The sequence below is a fragment of the Nicotiana tabacum genome, chromosome 8 (genome assembly GCF_000715075.1).
Source record: "Nicotiana tabacum cultivar K326 chromosome 8, ASM71507v2, whole genome shotgun sequence".
Lineage (NCBI taxonomy): Eukaryota > Viridiplantae > Streptophyta > Magnoliopsida > Solanales > Solanaceae > Nicotiana > Nicotiana tabacum.
This window is the reverse complement of record NC_134087.1, coordinates 79,834,189-79,855,639: the sequence shown is the minus strand read 5'-3', so window position 1 is coordinate 79,855,639 and position 21,451 is coordinate 79,834,189. Positions and strand designations below refer to the sequence as shown.

General features: G+C 36.7%; 1 long non-coding RNA gene across 1 annotated transcript; it reads left to right on the top strand.

Moving 5' to 3' along the window:
• The first annotated feature begins 1,234 nt into the window (after positions 1-1,234).
• LOC142162745 (uncharacterized) lies at positions 1,235-17,230 on the top strand. The gene is made up of 3 exons (XR_012694101.1): positions 1,235-2,150; positions 9,659-11,732; positions 16,858-17,230. It is a non-coding gene; the product is annotated as an uncharacterized LOC142162745 (long non-coding RNA).
• Positions 17,231-21,451: the final 4,221 nt, after the last annotated feature.

Genomic DNA, 21,451 nt, shown 5'->3' with positions numbered 1-21,451 from the left:
ATTCCAAGTTTATGGGCGTACTTCTCATGCATTGTATTCATTGATACATGTACACTGACCCATGACCAGATGACGTAATATACGCAGATATATGTATATGGGATATGGGAAAAGGTTATGGAGTTATATACGCACCACCACCTGATCAGCTGGTATACATTGATGATTTGCCCATAGTGGCCGAGATGATATAATGGGATGCCCTCAGAGGCTTGATGATGTTATGAACGCATATACCCATGCATGGTATGACATTTATACGCATATGTATGACATTATAATATTAAATGATTCATAGAGTTATTCAGATATACATGTTGAGTCTTTTACTCCATGTTTCTCTCATCTCTACTAGTTACTAATTTTCATTCCTTACATACTCGGTACATTGTTTATACTGACGTCCCTTTTGCCTAGGGAAGCTGTGTTTCATGCCCGCAAGTCCTGATAGACAGGTCGAGAGTCCTCCAAGTAGGCAATCAGCTCAGCGGAAGGTGTTGGTGCACTCCATTTGCTTCGGAGTTGCTTCTTTGGTCAGTATAATTAGTACATGTATTGATTGGTATGGCGGGACCCTGTCTCGACCTTTATGATATTATGTATTCTTAGAGGCTTGTAGACATATGTCATTGTGAGCACGTAATTTTTTTCCCTATACGAAATACTCATATAAAATCCCAAGAAAATAGATTTTTGTAAATTATTTGCCATTTTAGGAATTTTTGTAGAATTTTATTTAATTGTTTGTATTTTTGTGCATGTATAAGTTTTATTTAAATCATGAAAAATACCAAAAATATCATGCATGGCATTTAGGCTTTATTTTTACATTTTTAGGACTAATCGGTAGTTGTTTTATAAAAATTGAAAATCACAAAAAATGCTTCATTTTTACACTTTTTCCTTTATTGATTTTTTCTATTTTAATTTAGGATTAAGTAGCTTTCATAATTTTTATAATTATTTAATTAGTTTAATTTCACATTTTTAGATAATCTAGGATTTTAATTTCTAGAATTTTTAATTAAAAAAAAGAAAAGAAAGGGAAATAAGGAGTTTAATTAATTGGGTTTAAATTCGGAGCTTGGGCCATTTAAAAGCCAAAATTAGCCCAATAATTACCCAAGCCCAAACACAATACCCAATCCCCCTACCCAAACCCGTCCAAAAACCGACCCGGCCCGCTTGGCCCAATAACCCATATCCCCCTCATTAAATCCCAACCCTAAAGACCTAAACGAGGGGCTGGGAGAAAAAAGAATTGCCAGCGCCGTATCCCATCAAAAAAAGGATTCCATATTCATTTTCTTGAAGGACCAAAGAACAGAACCAAAAAAACTTCTTCTTCTTCTCGATCTCAAGCAAAGGACCCAAGGAGCTTGAATTGACAATACAAAGAGAGGCCTGTTTTCTTTAGCAAACAAAACTGGAAGACCCCTCATACCATCTTCCTTCTTCACCAAACGCCAAAATCCGGCGGGTCAGTGGTCGCTAGCGATTTGCAGCTCTCACCTTCGTTTTCAGCTCTCTTTCCCTTTTTCCGTTGGATGAAACTCGCTGGAAATTGAGGAAGTTGCAATTCCCATTTCGTTCATTAATGGTGTTTTATATCCAACAAGATCTGGCCGGTTTTGTTATGGTTTCGCCAGCAAATCATTCATCATCGCTTATTTGCTCACTGCTATAAGTGAATGTGGATGAAGAAAATCACAAACTAGCTACTGTATCGAGTTGTTTCTAGACTAAAGTTGTGTCTGATACTGGGCTGCTACTGTATCTACCGGTTTCTGCTTCTGCCGAGCTCCTCGTTACTGTTTTAGCTTGGTTGAGTTTTCTCGTCGAAGTTCCTTCCTTGTACTCCAGAAATTTTCATATATAAAAAGCTGTTTTGGAGCTGTGGAATTGCCGCTCGTTGTCCGTTGATTTGTGTTGTTGTTGCACTGGTTTTCGTTATTGTTCTCTTGTTGTGGAGCTGCTTTTTTCTTTAATTCCATACCTTATTTGGTCAGTTTCTGCAATTCCTCCACTTTTAGACAATGGGAATGCTGGTATAACAAGTGCATTTGTTCGAACTCAATGGCCGTCTATGGATATTCCTCTTGAAGAGTGAAGTATTTGCAGTTCCAACAGGTTATAACGCTCCACAGAAAGTAAGTTTAGACTCCTAAGACTTACTTTCTTGTTGGATCATTCAAAGCTTTCTTAAAGAAGTATTTGTTTGGTTAGAATTTTTTTTCCTAGTCAATTCTTATTCGATTGCTTTAAGTCCATGTCATAGTTCAACCTGGTCAAAAGACAAAATCCATGTTGTAGTTCAATGTGTAGTATTTGTTCTTCAGATTGCGAAGTTCTCTACAATCACTCTCTGGACGAAATGAGAAATTTGTGAAATTAAAACCAGTATATTGCTTTACTCTTAATCTCTAAGTAATAATTTGAGGCGTGCCATGCCGAATAAAATTCCAAAACCCATGGCCCTCACTTAATTAATTTTAACTCTTTAGAAATCGAGGTGTGCCTTAGTGAATTTTCTGTGGCCCTCGCAAAGTTGAAAGTGCGTAGTTGCTTTAGGCGCGCTATTTAAAAATTACTTCCCTAAACTCGGGTGTGCATTTATGTGACCCAAATCCAAATCTCAACAACGTTAAATAAAATGTGTCGTGGACCGCGGGTGCATTTATGTGACGTGGTTCAAGATGTATTTTAGATGACGTTGAATCTTCCTGAAAAATAATTAATTAAAGCAATTATAAAGTTAAAATTGAACCATAGGTTAAAAATGTGTTAAAATCATATAATAGGCCAATTATAACAGTTGAGCGACCGTGCTAGAACCACGGAACTCGGGAATGCCTAACACCTTCTCCCGGGTTAACAGAATTCCTTACCTGGATTTCTGTGTTCGCGGACTGTAATATAGAGTCAATCTTTTCCTCGATTTGGGATTTGAATCGGTGACTTGAGACACCATAAATTATCCCAAGGGGCGACTCTGAATTTTACATAAAAATAATTCCATTTCGATTGTCACTTTAAGTTGGAAAAAACTCCCCTTATATCCCCTTGAGGTGGTAAAAAGAAGGTGTGACAGCTCTGGCGACTCTGCTGGGGATAAGAACCCAGAACTTCTGGTTCAGGGTTCAGAATTCGAGCTTAGAATAATTGTTATATTTGGCTTTATTTATTATCTGATTTTACTTACATGTTTGGGCCTAATGTGCTAAATGTTGCTTCTTACCGCTTTAATATTATTTGAACTATATATAAACTGTTATGAAACCCTTCTCTTCTCATCTTCAGGGATGTACACGCTGGCGTGACTCCTTTTCTATTAGTGTCATACCTTAAATTAGGAAGAGGCTCAGACAAGTTACAAAGCCGAATGTCCTTTTGGTTCCTGGTACGTAGCCCCCCCTCGGCTCGAGTTGTCTGCTCGGGTAACAAGTCTAGAACAACATACCTAGGTTTTGAACCTAGAATAACTCAGCCTCATGTCGGATCCCTAGTAGGAATGTTTGTTTGTATCATGTGCATTTGACTTTGGGGACTCAACACAAGGGTTGGGTCTGTCTAGGACAGGTGCACCCAAATTAAAAGACCATCCTAATACATCTTACGTGCTACTTGCGTATCTGTCTATTTCGGCTTGCATGCTGACTGGCTTCTAGAATAGGGAAAGAAAATGAAAAGAAAAAGAAAATCGAAAAGAAAAGAGAAAAGAAAATAGAGTGAGAGGTTGGTATTGAATTACCCTGAAATTCTGTTGAAATTTTGAAAAAAAAAAAGAAAAGTCATTTCAAAATAAGTCATATTTTCTTTTGTTCCGTCAAAACTGGGCGAACTACGCGGGTCTGATTCTCACCGGATGTGAGAAACATAGGCAAACCTCATCGGTTCCGGCCCATAATTTTCAAAAAATCCAAAAATATTTTCCTTTACTTCTTCTCTAGAAAAGTCTTTTTTGAGACCCCAATTTTCAAAAAATCCAAAAATATTTTCCATTACTTGATTCTTTAGAAAGCCTTTCTTTTAGACCCTAATTGTTTTTTTTTTAAAATATACAAAAATATTTTCTTTTAATTTCTTCCAAAAATATTTTCATTCTTCTTTCAAAATTCAAAAATATTTTCTTTTTTTAGAAGAATTTCTTTCATAAATTCAAAATAAATTCCAAAAATATTTTCTTTCTTCTTTAGAAGTTTTTCTTTCAAAATTCCAGGAAAAAAAATTTAAAAAAAAACTTTCTTCTTTAGAAGTCTTTCTTTGCAAAAATGCTGAAGAAAAATCAAAATCCAAAAATATTCTCTTTCTTCTTTATAAGTCTTTCTTTTGAAAAATAAAATAAAAATTCAAAAAAAGTTAGTTTATTTACTTTATTCATGTTCTTTCCGAACTACGCAAGATCTGATTCATGCTCCCACATGATACGTAGGCAACCCACATCAGGTTCGATCACCATTAAAAAGAAATGAAAAGAAATGAAGAAATAAAAAAATATTGATAATATAAGAACCGACTGAGTCCATTCTAACATGTTTTGTTTTGAATTGTGAAGAAAGTTGAGGTGATCGGTTTGTGGTAAGCTAGAAACACAAGATCCAAGAAAAAATGATAACTGACATCGAAGCTGTTACAAGTGCTCAAGAGACTCAGGGTCAGAGGGTTCAACAAGAGTCTACTGTGTTTGGGAAAAATGGAATACTGAAACAGCAAATGACCGAAATGTGTCAAGCATGGGCCAGTGGTCAAGGACAGCCTCATTACGAGTCACAATTTACTACACAGCAAGAGCAGTACCACTCTCCTGAGTACCACTCGTACTCGTTTGATCTTCCTGCAAATATTGAGAAGCTTGCCCGAAAGATGGTACAAGAAGAAATGACCCAAAGAGTGAAAAGCTTAGAACAACAGTTGAAAACATGCAAGGGTTGGCTGGTTAGAAAAGCATTGCCTTCAAGGATTTATGTATGTTTCCCGATGTCCACTTGCCGCCCGGTTTCAAAACTCCCAAATTTGAAAGGTATGATGGACATGGAGATCTCATAGCCCACCTGAAAAGGTATTGCAATCAACTGAGAGGTGCGGGAAGACATGAAGAATTGTTGATGGCTTATTTTGGAGAAAGCCTTCCGGGAGTAGCCTCCGAATGGTTTATGGATCAAGACACGTCTCGCTGGTATGTCTGGGATGACATGGCACAGGCCTTTGTCAAACAGTTCCAATACAACATTGACATTGCCCCAGACCGCAATTCCCTTTCAAACTTGAAGAAGAAACCAACTGAAAGTTTCAGGGAATATGCCATTAAATGGAGAGAGCAAGCGGCCAGAGTTAAGCCACCAATGGATGAGCACGAGTTAATCACTATCTTCCTTCAGGCTCAAGAGCCAGATTATTTTCAAAACATGATGTCCGCAATGGGTAAATTCTTCTCGGAAGCAATCAAAATGGGGGAAATGATTGAGAATGGTCTTAAGACAGACAAAATTATAAGTCAAGCAATTCTCAGAGCCGCAACTCAGGCTGTCCCGATTGAATCCGATAATTTTAGTGACACAAATGAGAAGCACGAAGAAATCATGATGACATCAGGGTCGAGAAGAGGTCCTAGGAGAGCATCTCGAAGTTATGAGCAACCTCATCAGGTTTCCCATGATTCGCCTGAATACTATTATCCACTTCAGAACCCTCAATACTCTGTTGCTGCACCTCAGTATGTTGCTTGGCCTCCAAGACACCCCAGAAGGCGAGCACCAGCACCGTAAAATCTCTACCAGCCTCCACAAAATTTTCAAATGCCCTATAACCCACATCCAAGTCGGGGGTATAGAAGAGCACAAAGGCTGAAAGATAATTTTACACCAATAGGAGAGTCCTATGCAAGCTTGTTTGAGAAATTAAAGCAATATGACATGATTGCACATATTCCTTCAAATCATGTGGACCCCCATGCAAGAAGCTTTGACCCTTCTAAAAGGTGTGAATACCATTCCAATGCCTAGGGGTACAATGTTGAAAGTTGTCGGGATTTGAAAAGAGAAATAGAAAGGAAGATCCAAGAAAACCTGATTGTGATCCAAGACAGTGACACCCAGAATATCACGCAGAATCCTTTACCTTCACATCATGATGCACACTTTATGGGGATGATGCCTGGTGACATGGAGTATGAGAATCCTCTCGGGAACTTGCTAACTGAAGTTAATGATGTTGAAATTAGAGAAGGCTCTGCTGATTCTGGTGAGCAAATTTGTGGCTAAATGTCAAGCCTAGCAATTGAAAAGTCATTCCCTCCTCACTAGGAAGGAATCTTGGTAGCTTGTTTTGATGTTTTTTCTATTATCTGGGTTATTTTAGGATTGTGATCCAGATTTTATTTGTTTTATTGAGTCAAATCCTTCTATCCCTCCATTTTATTTGTGTGAGTCTTGTCTGTCTGTTCTGTTGCTAATTTCATTATTCGGGTTATTTTAGGGTTGTAACTCGTATTTTGGGTTGCTTGTTTAGTTGTAAAACCCTTTCATCATTTACTCAATAAAATATAGTTTGTCTTTTTGTATCATTCTGTTCCTAGTTCTTTTGTCGCTAGTTCTAATGACATGACATGCATGCGGAAATTTTGGCCAGATCTTAGGAACTGATTTAATCTGGAATTGGATAATTAAAAATAAAAAATAAAAAATACATTTGAGGATGAATAAAGAGTTGGAATACTTTGGAACTAAGGTCGAGTAAAATTTACTTTCAAATCATTGTGAAGATCAGGCTTGAGGATGTTTAATCAATTGAAGTTTGTTGGAAAGCTTGTCACTAAGGGATGAAAAAAATGTCTTGTGACCACGGCACACCAAGAAGACATACATGTTCATCAATGTTGCGATCGCGAAAAGATACTATGTTTGGCGTTCTCGAGGCTGGGAGGCCCTTTTTGTGCTACCCAAACACTTTATATCCTTCTCTACCCCCTTTGAGCTTGTATTATTTTCTTTGACCACGCTCTTTTGGAATCAAGTTTAGAGTCAAGAGTCAAAAAAAAGAAAAAAAAGAAAAAAAAAGTCCATGTCCCAAGAGTACAAACTGGGGCAATTTTCAAGTGAAAAAAAATGAAGAAGAAAAGAACTGGCAAAGATCCATGCCCCCAGAAAATAGAAACTGGGGTAACCTGTTTTGAAAGGAAAAAAAATAAAAGAAAAGAAAAGAAAAAAACAACAGAAAGAAAAATGAAAAACAATTAGTTAGGTCAGATGTTTGAACTATGTTCGACCTGATTCCTTTAAAAAAAGGATACGTAGGCAACCTCATGGTTCAGTCCAACCAAAAAAAAAGAGAAAAAAAAATTCCAAAAAATCCCCAATAGCTGAAACTGGGGCAAAGATTTTATTTCATTTTTGAAAGAGTCGACTCCAAGAGTTGTAAGTTTACAACCCCAATCATTTTGAGTCAACTTTGAGCCTTCATGCCGACCTTTTTGTCCAACCCTATCCAAAAACCTTCCAAATAAAGACCTCCCGATACGCCTTCAAGAATGCCAAGAGAAGCATTCAATGAGCAACGGCGGTCACGCGACATAGAACACTGTCAAGATGCTCGCACAAGAAAAGCGAAAGAAAAAGAAAAAGAAAAAGAAAAATGAGAGAGTTTTATTAGTGAAAACCATCATGGGCACTGTAAGACGACGGTAAGCAGAGATGAATAAATGAGAGAGACTTATTGGTGAAAATCCCTCGGGGCACCACTAATCGAAAGTGAGTCGTGAAGTTAATGCAAAGAATTGGCACAAGCAAGCCTGACTTTAAAGGTCAAGAATGGTAAAAAGGAAGATTAAATCAGTTTGATAGACCGTTGAGTCCAAAATGCATGTCATGATCATTAAGGCTAGTTAGCGCAAAATAAAAAAAATGAAAAAAACTCTTCCCCTATCCTTCCCGACCAGGGCATTTCTTGTTAATATTTGTTTCTTTGTGTCATTGTGTCCTTCACCCTGAGTCAGTCCTTCTCAAAACAAGCAAGAAAAGATTTCAAAATCTGCTACCAGCTTTTCAGTTGTACAAAGTAAATTTGACCAGCAAACTCAGTTGTTAATGTCAACATGCCTTGAGGATTCATACAAAGGCTCCCCCAAAAGACTATTGTCAGCCTGCTTGGCGCAAACAAAGACAACTCGTGATTCTCTCTAACAGACAAATTGCTCAAAGCATGAAGTCATTCAAGATATCAGAAAAGGTCATCTAAGAAAAGATCTCCAGTTGGGATAATGCTTATTGAGCCAGAAATACAAATGATACCGGGTGTTAAACAGTCAGAGTTGGTGCAGAACAAAAGTTTCTTGAGACCGACTCAAGATAATTGAGAAAAAGCCAAGCTGCTCAAGACTTAAGGCCACAACCCGACCACCATTTTCAAAACTGACAAATTTTCTTTGTATGAAACAGGAACAAAGCAGTGCAAGGAATATGGTTCAAAAAAAAAGTAGGGAAAAGAAAAGAGAAAAAGAAAGAAAAATAGAAAAAAAAAAGAAGAAAAAAAATGAAAATGAAAAGAAGAGAAGAGCCGCCAAAGGGAAGTTTCTCAAATTTTTGCCTTTTTCTATCTTGCTCATGTGCATAAAATTTTGTCATTTGATCTTCACATTTTTCCTCCTAGGATAAAAAGTCCTAGTCTGATGGATTTTCCTCCCAATATAAACCTAGTCTGATGAACTTTCTCCTAGGATCGAAATCTTAGTCGGATGAATTTTTCTCCTAAGATGAAAAACCTAGTCTGATGAACTTTCTCCTAGGATCACAATCTTAGTCTGATAAATTTTTCTCCTAAGATAGAGGACCTAATCTGATGAATTTTCTCCTAGGATCAAAATCTTAGTCGGATGAATCTTTCTCCTAAGATAATAAATTAGAAAACCTAATCTGATGAACTTTCTCCTAGGATAGATGTCTTAGTCTGATGAATTTTTCTCCTAAGATAGAAAACCTAGTCTGATGAACTTTCTCCTAGGATAGATGTCTTGGTCTGATGAATTTTTCTCCTAAGATAGAAAACCTAGTCTGATGAATTTTCTCCTAGGATCAAAATCTTAGTCTGCTGAATCTTTCTCCTATGATAGAAAACCTAGTCTGATGAATTTTCTCCTAGGATAAACGTCTTAGTCGAATGAATCTTTCTCCTAAGATACCAAAAAAACAAAAACAAAAAAAGAGAGAGAAAAAGGACCTAGTCTGATGAATTTTCTCCTAAGATTAACGTCTTAGTCTGATGAATCTTTCTCCTAAGATAGAAAATCTAGTCTGACGAATTTTCTCTTAAGATATTAATTTTTTTTTTTTTAAAAAAAGAAGTCTGAATTTGAAAAAAAAGGGGGAGTCATTTTTTTTAGTTTTCTTAAGATTATCAATGTTTAGTTTTCCTAAAATCAGGGGGGGCCCGCCTGGAGAATAGGACCAGTTGTTACTTTAGTCAAGCTTAGTTTATAGTTTTCCGCAAGCTCAATCACGTTTAGGAGACACACATCCTAGTCGAGTCATTAATTTTACTCTCATCATTGCATCCTCCTTCATCTGCAACGCAGGTGATTTATAGTTTTGTTAGCACTCACAGATGTTCCCAATATCAAACTGGGGAAGGAAAATTTCTTTTATTTTGTCTATTTTGTTGTAATCAGGCCACACCTGGAGAACAAAGCAATTCAAGTATCGGTAATCAGGAGCTCACCTGAAGAATGAAGGGAAGCAGTAATGTTCAAAGGAAGACGTTTCAAGTTCAGCAATCATGCGTCCACCTGGAGAAAAGAAAAGCATCTCATATTACAATTTAAGTCAGCAACAAAGGAATTTCACCGGGAGAGTATGAGTCAACAAGGCAACATGAACCACAAGATCAAGTTTGAGGATATAGATAGAATTTTTGTAATGCATAGATCATAGTTTAGTCTAGCTTCTTTTATTTTGTCATGGTGTAATAAGGAGTTCAGCAAGCAAAAACAGCAACAACAACAATGAAATCACAATTTCCTGGTAGTCCTAGCTAGCAAAACTTCCATAACTATACTGACCTGATTCCTTTATAGCCAAGGATATGTAGGCAACCTCCGAAGCAAGATTCGGTCAGATTTTTTTTCAAAAGATGCTTCTCATGGAGTTTCCAAACGGGCACAAATTGCTTGTAGTTGTTCACTTTATCTTTGCCCGGAAACCCTTCATGTTTCCGAGCAAAGAGGGGTAGTTGTGAGCACGTAATTTTTGCCCTATACGAAATACTCATATAAAATCCCAAAAAAATAGATTTTTGTTAATTATTTGCCATTTTAGGAATTTTTATAGAATTTTATTTAATTGTTTGCATTTTTTTGCATGTTTAAGTTTTATTTAAATCATGAAAAATATTAAAAATATCATGCATGACATTTAGGCTTTATTTTTACATTTTTAGGACTAATCGGTAGTTGTTTTATAAAAATTAAAAATCACAAAAAATGCTTCATTTTTACACTTTTTCCTTTTATTAATTTTTTCTATTTTAATTTAGGATTAAGTACCTTTCATAATTTTTATAATTAGTTTAATTTCACATTTTTAGATAATCTAGGATTTTAATTTCTAAAATTTTTAATTAAAAAAAAGAAAAGAAAAGGAAATAAGGAGTTTAATTAATTGGGTTTAAATTCGGAGCTTGGGCCAGTTTAAAGCCAAAATTAGCCCAATAATTACCCAAACCCAAACACAATACCCAATCCCCCTACCCAAACCCGTCCAAAAATCGACCCGACCCGCTTGGCCCAATAACCCATTCCCCCTCATTAAATCCCAACCCTAAAGACCTACACGAGGGGCTGGGAGAAAAAAGAAATGGCAGTGCCGTTACCCATCAAAAAAAGGAATCCATATTCATTTTCTTGAAGGACCAAAAAACATAACCAAAAAAACTTTTTCTTCTTCTCGATCTCAAGCAAAGGACCCAAGGAGCTTGAATAGACAATACAAAGAGAGGCCTGTTTTCTTCAGCAGACAAAACCGGAAGACCCCTCATACCATCTTCCTTCTTCGCCAAACGCCAAAATCCGGCGGGTCAGTGGCCGCCGGCAATTTGCTGCTCTTACCTTCATTTCAGCTCTCTTTCCCTCTTTCCGTTGGATGAAACTCGCTGGAAATCGAGGAAGTTGCAATTCCCATTCCGTTCATTAATGATGTTTTAGATCCAACAAGATCTGGCCGGTTTTGTTATGGTTTTGCCAGCAAATCATTCATCATCGCCTATTTTCTCACTGCTATAAGTGAATGTGGATGAAGAAAATCCCAAACCAGCTGCCGTATCGAGTTATTTCTAGACTAAAGTTGCGTCTGATATTACTGGGTTGCTGCTGTATCTACTAGTTTCTGCTTTTGCCGAGCTCCTCATTACTGTTTTAGCTTGGTTGAGTTTTCTCGTCGAAGTTCCTTCCTTGTACTCCAGAAATTTTCATATATAGAAAGTTGTTTTGGAGCTGTGGAATTGCCGCTCGTTGTCCGTTGATTTGCGTTGTTGTTGCACTGCTTTTCGTTGTTGTTCTCTTGTTGTGGAGCTGCATTTTTCTTTAATTCCATACCTTATTTGATCAGTTTCTGCAATTCCTCCACTTTTAGACAATGGGAATGCTGGTATAACAAGTGCATTTGTTCGAACTCAATGGTCGTCTATGGATATTCCTCTTGAAAAGTGAAGTATTTGCAGTTCCAACGGGTTATAACGCTCCACAACAAGTAAGTTTGGACTCATAAGACTTACTTTCTTGTTGGATCATTCAAATCTTTCTTAAAGAAGTATTTGTTTGGTTAGAATTTTTTTTCCTAGTCAATTCTTATTCGATTGCTTTAAGTCCATGTCTTAGTTCAACCTGGTCAAAAGACAAAATCCATGTTGTAGTTCAATGTGTAGTATTTGTTCTTCAGATTGCGAAGTTCTCTACAATAACTTTCTCGACGAAATGAGAAATTTGTGAAATTAAAAACAATATATTGCTTTACTCTTAATCTCTAAGTAATAATTTGAGGCGTGCCATGCCAAATAAAATTCCAAAACCTATGGCCCTCACTTAATTAATTTTAACTCTTTAGAAATCGAGGTGTTCCATTAGTGAATTTTTCGTGGCCCTCGCAAAGTTGAAAGTGCATAGTTGCTTTAGGCGCGCTATTTAAAATTACTTCCCTAAACTCGGGTGTGCATTTATGTGACCCAAATCCAAATCTCAACAACGTTAAATAAAATGTGTCGTGGACCGCGGGTGCATTTATGTAACGTGGTTCAAGATGTGTTTTAGATGATGTTGAATCTTCCTGAAAAATAATTAAAAAGCGGTTATAAAGTTAAAATTGAACCATAGGTTAAAACATATGTTAAAATCAGATAATAGGCCAATTATAACAATTAAGAGACCGTGCTAGAACCATGGAACTCGGGAATGTCTAACACCTTCTCTCGGGTTAATAGAATTCCTTATCCGGATTTCTGTATTCGCGAACTGTAATACAGAGTCAATCTTTTCCTCGATTCGGGATTTGAACCGGTTTGGGACACCATAAATTATCCCAAGTGGCGACTCTCAATTTTACATAAAAATAATCTCGTTTCGATTGTCACTTTAAGTTAGAAAAAACTCCCCTTATATCCCCTTGGGGTGGTAAAAAAGAGGTGTGACAGTCATGCATACGGATACTTGTATGGCCTTGTCGGCCTATATTTCGAGTATATACATAATTATGCCGGCCTTATTGGCTCGTACTTCATATGTATAAGTTTACATTTTCTCATGCTTTACTCCGGTTCTTTTACCTATGATAGAATGATATGAAAAATACGTTATATTTGTACTCGGTTTAGTAAGGTACCGGTGCTCATCGCGGCCCATCGGTTTAGCTCGTGACAAAATTGGTATCAGAGCAGCTTTATCCTGGGGAATCTACAAGCCGTGTCTAGTAAAGTATAGTTTATAGGTGTGTTATGCACCACACTTATAAGCAGGAGGCTAAAGGGCATTTAGGACTGTCACTCTTTCTTCTTACTCTAGATCGTGTGGTTGAGCTCAGTTGTAAGAATTCAAATTCCTAACTTCTATTTTATTCGTAATAAGACGATACCTACATCCAGAAAGACGGTTGGTAAAAGAAATGGCTATGGAAGAGTTGAGTCAGAGGAACTCGACTTTGCATCATGATTATGATAAGTAAATGTGAGGTTTTCAGCAGATCATGTGCGTACTGAAAGGTGTAAGCCTCTTGATAAGGAGTCTTGAAGCAAGAATACCTATCCACCTTAATGGTGAAATACAATAAGAGATTCAGAAGATAAATACAAGTTTCAACAAGCAAAAGAAGTAAGATGAAGAAGAGTACGAGGAGCCCAGTTGATGAAGGTTAACGGTATTTATAATTAAGGCAGAGGAATATAAGCTTTTTGAGTTATATTCAACGATAACAGAGGTATCTACAATTGGTCATACCCATCTCAGTTATGCCCTATGGAGACTAACATGTGTAGTTTAAGAAAAGGGGAACATCACGATCCGGCTAGGATTAGAGTAGCCCAAAATGGAGAATGGATTATTTGTGTTAGTTGACATTTTCGAAGGATATTACAAATGTGCTAATAGATCTTCTTGTGAGACACCCAGATGGTGCACTCTAGAATATTACTATTAGATGTAATACTAGCATGATCAAAAAAAAATCAGAAGATAGGCACTGAAAGCCTGGAAGGGATAAATATTACCTTAGTGTCACTCTTGTCCCTAGTAGAGCAAGGACGTTGAGCAACCCGAAGAGCCGATGGATGAAGCAAGGGAAGCAAGAGTAATGAGAAGAAAGATAAGAAAGAATTATGAGTAAGATGTGATACATGGATGACAACGGTAGATCAAAAAGATGACGGTATTACCGGGTCCATAGTCAGGTGAAGGAAGAGAAGAGAGGTGATAGGCCTCAAGAAAACAAAAGAGTATAGGTAATAAAGTCATATCCTCATTTCAAAAAATAAGTTCGTGACTCCAACGCGACTATCAGAAGGGAGATTTAAACCCCAGAGTAAAAGAAATTGGTATGGGCTGGGGAACATGATAAACTAAACATGAATTAGGGACTGAATGATTTGATGATGCTCGACATCATAAGAATTTCATATTTCATTCTGGCGATAATAGAAGAAAATTCATGAGAAATTCAGAGGATGGTCATTCAGGAAGACGCTTCCCTAAAGTAAGTCATATAAGCAAATTTAAGCTTAAGGGATTGTATGTGCTAGTTAAACTAAGTATCACCCTCGCGAGTAAGTATTCTCTACTGATCGTGAGTACTCTGAGTGTCGTAACCCTCTCTCAAGCAACTACCACAATTTACTAGATGTATTCTCTCGAACTACACTAGCTAGCACTAATTCACCGCTCATTACGATCACACCAAGGTTTCGTTATCTCTAATCCCGCCTTTAAACCCTCCGTATTGATCTCTCACATACGTTAGGAGTGATGTTATTCAACAACTACCTAAATATGTACTCTCTCTTGAGCATTACACACTAAATAGGCACAGTCAATTGATGGTCATTCAATCAACAACAATAAACACGTAGTTGAACAAGTAGAGAAATCCAACAGCTCAATTATATAAAAACATAACAAGAATTTATCCTACAAAAGGTTCTATCAAAACTCTAGATAACAAATTAGCTATTCGTAATAGTATGCAAAACTACAATACTAAAAGTTCATAACCAATAATGGAAATAGGAAGAAGGAAGTGAAAAACTCATAGAAGAATTCTCCGCCTTGCTCCTAGTGTGTTCTTGCCTCCTTAGGTCGAATCTTCGGTCTCAAAATGGCGTTTAATGACTATTTATATGTGTAGAAAAAACCTAGATGAAATAACCAAATCCAAAACCAAATAGAAGACAAAATAGGCCTGAAACCCGGAAAATCCCCGCGACAGACCGCGCATCGCGAGGCAAAACGCATGGTGAACCTCGTTGCACCCCTCGCGTCGCGAGGTAAAACACCAGGAAAATCCTTTACCTCGCCTGCTTCTACTTCTGCTTCTACTTCTGATTCGCTTACTTGCTGCCTAAGTTCTCTTTTCTTTGCTTTGCTTTTTTTTTCTTCTTTTGTCTTCCTTTGTAATCATTATATATCCCATGATTTGTGTTGCATGAGCTTTGTAGTGTTAAACTTTAATCATTATATATCCCATAATTAAATAATCATAAATCTATTCTTGTAGTATATAAAATACACATAAAATCTTTAGTTGCTCCCAATTTTATCTCCAACGTACCTACTCATAAAATAAACTCAATTAAGCACACATATAATACAATTTAGCATTAAAGCACCTAAATGTAAAGTAAGTAATGCATTAAAAATATATAATTATAGCCAAACATTAGTAATCTTTTCAATAGTTGGGCCACCTTAAGAGTTATCCGATAGTCGAACCACCTTGAGAGTAATCTTCTCTCTAATAGTCGGGTCATTTGAGAGTAATATCTCCGATAGTCGGGCCACCTTAAGAGTAATCCGATAGTCGACCACATTGAGAGTAATCTCTCTGATAGTCGAGCCACATTGAGAGTAATATCTCTAACAATCGGGTCACCTTGAGAGTAATCCCTATGATAGTTGGACCACCTTGAGAGTAATCTCTCCGATATTCGAGTCACCTTGAGAGTAATCTCTCCGATATTCGGGTCACCTTGATAGTAATCTCTCTGATAGTCGGACCACCTTGAGAGTAATCTCTTCGATATTCGGGCCACCTTGAGAGTAATCTTTCTGATATTCGGACGGGGATGAGTACCCATCCCTTCATACCCTAAAATACCCTTCTTCATGTGTGGATCATCTCGTTAACAAGAACATATCCTTCTTGTTTTACCTACAAAAAGGACAATAGAATAAAGAAAGCACAAGAAAAGAAGAAGAAATTATCTTCGCGTCAATGCTTCCAAGTCGTCAAAGGTAGACTCAAAGTGGTTTGCAAACGCTCAAAGTGAAACTAATAGAATAAAGATATTGTATTTATAGAAGTCCTGAGGCAGTTTTTGAAGGTGAATTGCCGATGTGGAATCGTGTATTTTACATTCCGCAAGGGATTCGGCTATTGCAATGTATCTTTGAAAAGGGGGTAGTCTTATTTCGGCAGCAATGTAAAAATTCAAAGGAAACTCAAAGAATTTGTTTCCTAATGGGAAAGTTTGATGTCACTAGCGGTTACAATTAAAGTTTGAAAGCTTTTGTCTTTATTCAAAGGTAATGATTATTACATTGTTCAGGTAATTGATTGGGTTGTAACAAATTACTTAGGTGATATTTTGTATTCTAATCTGGCATGCGACAATTTCTATATCTCTAACAAGTCTTGAAGCAGGGGCATTTGTAGTGTATAAAATTTATGGAATTAAATTTATAAATTAATTTGGATTATATTTTAAATTCAAGATGGTCCAAATAAATATTATGGGCTAATATAATTGGATTAATTATGTAAATTCAATATATATAGAAAAAATAAATAAGTCTTAATCCATTAGGCTAGCCTATTTAATTGGGCTAAAGTGATGAGCCCACTTCATTAAGCCCAAAATGTCATCTTCCTAGAGGTCCAGTTTGGTGTCATGTGTCATATGACATGGCACACCAAGTCAAGCGGAAGAGCCAATAGGATCATGCCATGTGTCAAAATAATAAGGCATGCCAAGTCATATGAAAAGGCTAATGAAATTGTGTCACGTGTGCAAGTGACATGTTCTGGCCAATCAAATGTTACATTGTCACACTTCGATTTGATTGGTCGGAAAGAGTTTGTTCTTATCATAACTCTTCCCTCCCACAACTATAAATAGGGGTCTTCATAACCCAAAAAAATCATCAGAAGTTATAACAAGAAGCAAGAAAGAGCTCGTGGATCAAACGCTGCAAATTCCTCCACAAATTTCAAGCTTCAAGCAATCAAGTTCAAGTACAAGCTCAAGAATGAAGAACAAATCAAGGTGCAAGGAGTACGAGTTCAAATCAAAGTTCGTGCTAGTTGAATTCAAGATCACCATTCGTGGCAACGAATATAGATTCAAGATCAAGCTTGAAGGCCCTTGAATTTACTTGATATTAGAAAGAAGAATCAGATGATTCATAGAGATTGTACACTCAAATTATTTGAAATCAAATACTATGATTGTTGCGATATTTTTCGGTCTTGATTTTATTTTCTTGACACAATTTAATATCTACAAATTTTGGCATGCCAATTTATTTGCAACAAATTATTTGTGATACAAAAATAAATTACAACCACAATATAAATATGAAGGAATATAATCTTATTGATAAAATGATGGGGGTACAATTCTGTTTGTTCCCTTGATTTTTCTCTCTAGATCGTTCTCTGTGATTCGAGAGCTTAACCAGTGTATTTCTCAAACGTAGGATGATGCGAACTTCCTTAGGATGTATTTGATCTCCAGGAAAAGGAAGAACATCTGTTGATCACTTTGGTGGCTTTGAGAAAGACAATATTTGATGTCTTTGATCTCTTTGTGAATATTCCATGAATTTTTATGGAATTTTGAGATGCTTTCAAAGGGAATATGTGGCCCCTTTTATAGGTGTAGCTAGGGTTTTTATTAAAGTAGCCTCCAAGCTAGGGTTTCAGGTAGAGTAGCCTCCAAGTTAGGGTTTCAGATAGAGTAGCCTCCAAGAAACCTTGATGGACTCTACTTGTAGTATCTTAAATTTAGGATTTTGCCCAAATTTCATATGGATTTGATCCGATTAAATTTGATGTCTACAAATTCCCCCTACTTCAAGGCTTGTCGGGCCGTAGATTTACAAGATCGTCGTAGACGAGGCTTGAAGTACCAGGAAAGAAGACACCACATTCTTTCCACCGTGAGAGAAGAAATGAAGGGCAGATTTAGTCCTACTGGGTGTACCAATTTGTTTTCAACAAATTTTTGACATATGAAAAATAAACTGCAATCACAAAATGAGAGAAAAATATTTTTACTAATCAATTGTGAGTACAATTCTGTTTCTCCCTTGATTTTTCTCTCCTGATTATCTCCGTGATTCGAGGGCTGAAGCAGCATATTTCTCGAATTTAGGATGATGCAGACCTCTCGGGGATGTATTTTATCTCTAGCTTCTTGAACTATTTGATTGTCAAGAAGTATTCGACCGTATTTTGACCTCTCTGTGAATATCCCAATAGTTTATGGATTTCGAGACGCCTCCTCAAGGGAATATGTATCATTTTATATAGGTGTGAGTTAGGTTTTAGGTTAGAGTAACCTCCAAGCAACCCTAATAGACTCATAGGATTTCAAGAGTCTTATATAGCCCGTTTGGCCAAGCTGTAAAAATCAACTTATTTTGAGAAGTGCTTTTTTTTAAAAAAAAAATGCTTTTCTCAAAAGTACTTTTGGTGAGAAGCAGTTTGTATTTGGCTAATTACTTTGAAAAGCACTTCTGAGCAGCAATTAGTGTTTGTTCAAGCTTCAAAAAACTGCTTCTAAGTGTATTTTTCTCAAAAGTGCTTCTCAAAAAAGTGCTTTTGGAGAAAAGCTATTTTTTTCTGCTTCTCCAAAACTGCTTCTGCTTCTCCTCAAAAGCACCTTTTTTCCTTCCAAAAGCTTGACCAAACACCTCAATTTTTGGCCAAACATGCTAATAGTATCTTAAATTTAAGATTTAGCTTGATCCGTTAAAATTTCGATATCTACAGATAGTTAACCAAAAGAGTTATCCCTTCACGATCTTTTCCTAAAAAACGAGTCACAAAACGTTATTTCTTGTTGAATATGGACTGCTTGGAAGCTTTCTTGGCCATAGGTGTGCAACAACATTTCCTTATAGAAAATTATGCTTGATCACCATTGTCTTCTCCTGGGTGTTAATAACCTGTAGTCATTTAGAATGAGGTTATGAGTTAAGTTTCCATGAGAAGTAGGCTGACAATATCTGTTGAGTCTGTTTCGACTTCTAAAGGAAAGAGTTCAAGTTAATATGCCATTTTCAAGCCCTCCTTTAGTGCTAATAGTTATGTTTGTATTGGTGAGGTTGCATATACACTTCTTTGAAAACCTACGATCTAGTGACCTTTACAATTTCTAAATACAACACCCAAAACTCTTTAGAGTTTTTATTCCTTGAAGGTGCTATCTATGTTGAGCTTGAACCAACCTGAATGAGCTTTGTGCACTGTATATTAATCACATAAAGATTATTTTTTTATAGTGTCTCTTTATGCGAGGAACTTATGCTCAGTACCATGTGAATGGCATTTGTAGTCTAACATGAAGGCTAGTATTATTCACATTATTTCAATTTTTGTTTAACCAGATACACCAAATAGCAAAAGAAAAGAGATAATGTCAATAAAAATGACTTGCAGGTATGATAGGATTTAGGTCTCTAATTAAAATGAGGCAGACTGGTCGACATGATATTAAGATTTGATATACTTATATTTATTATCTCAGAAGTGTATAAATATAGGAAAATCCAGGAAAGTATGTCTTATAGTCTCATTTGCTCTTACACATTGTCACGACCCAATTTTAATTTAGGTCGTGATGGCGCCTAGCAACGTTGCTATGCAAGCCAACAGTGAACAATCTAGTGACTTTTTATTTTCTGTATAAGTTTTTCAAGTAAATGACTTTCTTTAAATTAAAGAAAGATTTGATAATAAGGGATTTTAAATAATTAAAACGAAAGTGGCTAGATAAAATCATAATCGTAGAAATACAAAACCAAAAACCACAAATCTACTAGTGTGTGCAGAGACCCGGAGTCACAAATGTATGGGCATTCTAGCAGAATATACAAAAGAATACTAGTCTATTGTCTGAAATGAGATAGACAGATAATAAAAACAAAAGGAAGACTTTGGCTGCTGCATTATGGCTTGGAAGGGCAACTCACCGTGTAGTCTCGTAGCGGGAATCAAATATGCGCACCAGATTGGTAACCAGATGTACCCGCCTCAGATCTTGTACAATTAAGTACAGTGATCATGCCCAACTATGCCTTATAAAAAGGATAAGTGGTTGTTGCAAATATAATCCGGGTATTCAGCCCAGAGTCGAATCCCACAAGGAATTAACCTGCCAATTACTTTTGTCAGACTCACTGAATTCTCCGTAATCAACTTCCCAAATATTTTGAATAACACTTGGTGATATTTCTACTAACTATAATTGAATAAAATTAAGTAAACTAAAAACTAACTATGACTGAGTTGTAAACAAATAAGAGAAGGATTTAAGGTTGTGATTTCCCCTATTGATGAAATCCCTTCTTGTTATGGTTCACATAGATTTGCCTAATCGTCTCTATCGATCATGAGCACTCTTACTACTGTAAATCTCTCCTGAGTAATTACGATAATTTACTAGGCGCACTCTCCCGAGTTACGCTAGCTGGCTTTTATTACAGCTCACTTAGATCGCACCCAAGGTTTTGTTATCCCTAATCCCACCTTTAAACCCTCGGTTATTGATTCCTCATATACTTTGGGAGTGGTGTTTTTCAACAACTACCTAAATATGCAATCTCTCCCGAGTAATACATATTAAATAGGCATATCTAATTGAGGATCCTATCAATTAACTACAACAAGAATGTAGTTGAACAAATAGAGATTAAACAGGGCAAACTATATTAAAACAACAAGAAGTTCATCCCTCAACAGGTTCCATCAAAACCTTAGACTAAATAATTAGCTACTCATAATCGTATTCATAATAACAACAACAAAATTCATCATGAATGATAAATATAAAAGGAAGAAAGGTAGAACTCAATGTTGAATTATCCACCTTGCCTCTTCTTGCCTTCAATAAAGCTATAAAAACCTTGATAATCTCTTTTTGGGTGAGCTGGACCTCTTATAGGTTAAGTGGAATTGCCCCCAAACTTCCAAGTTTACCCCTGAAATTTCTACGTTCCAGATTGACTAGCGCGGTCGCGCTCGAACCGCGCTAGTGGCCGCGCATATCGCATAGTATACTATCCCGTTTTCCTGCTTTAGCACGGTCACGTTAAGGCCGCCCTTGGCCCGCGCTAGAGTGAATAAGCATTTTCTCTCTTCTTTTCTTTCTTCTTTCACACGTACTCAGCTCCGAGGGGTTTCCCTTGCTTTAATTTAGCTCCAAACACTGTCCTAAGTCCTCATAAGCACAACTTGCTCCTGCAAAATATGAAATTCACAATTAGAGCCATTTTATCGTCATTTAACCTTCCTAGAATAGTGAAGCATAGTCAAATTGGGGCATAAATAGTTGCCAAACTACATGAATCTAGACTATTATCAACACCCTACACTTAAATCATTGCTAGTCCCCGAGCAATCTACCATACTCTATAAAGGTTCCTTCACTGAGCTTTTCCCTAACGTATCACACCAAGAACAAATCACCGAAGTTACGTCTAGTAGTG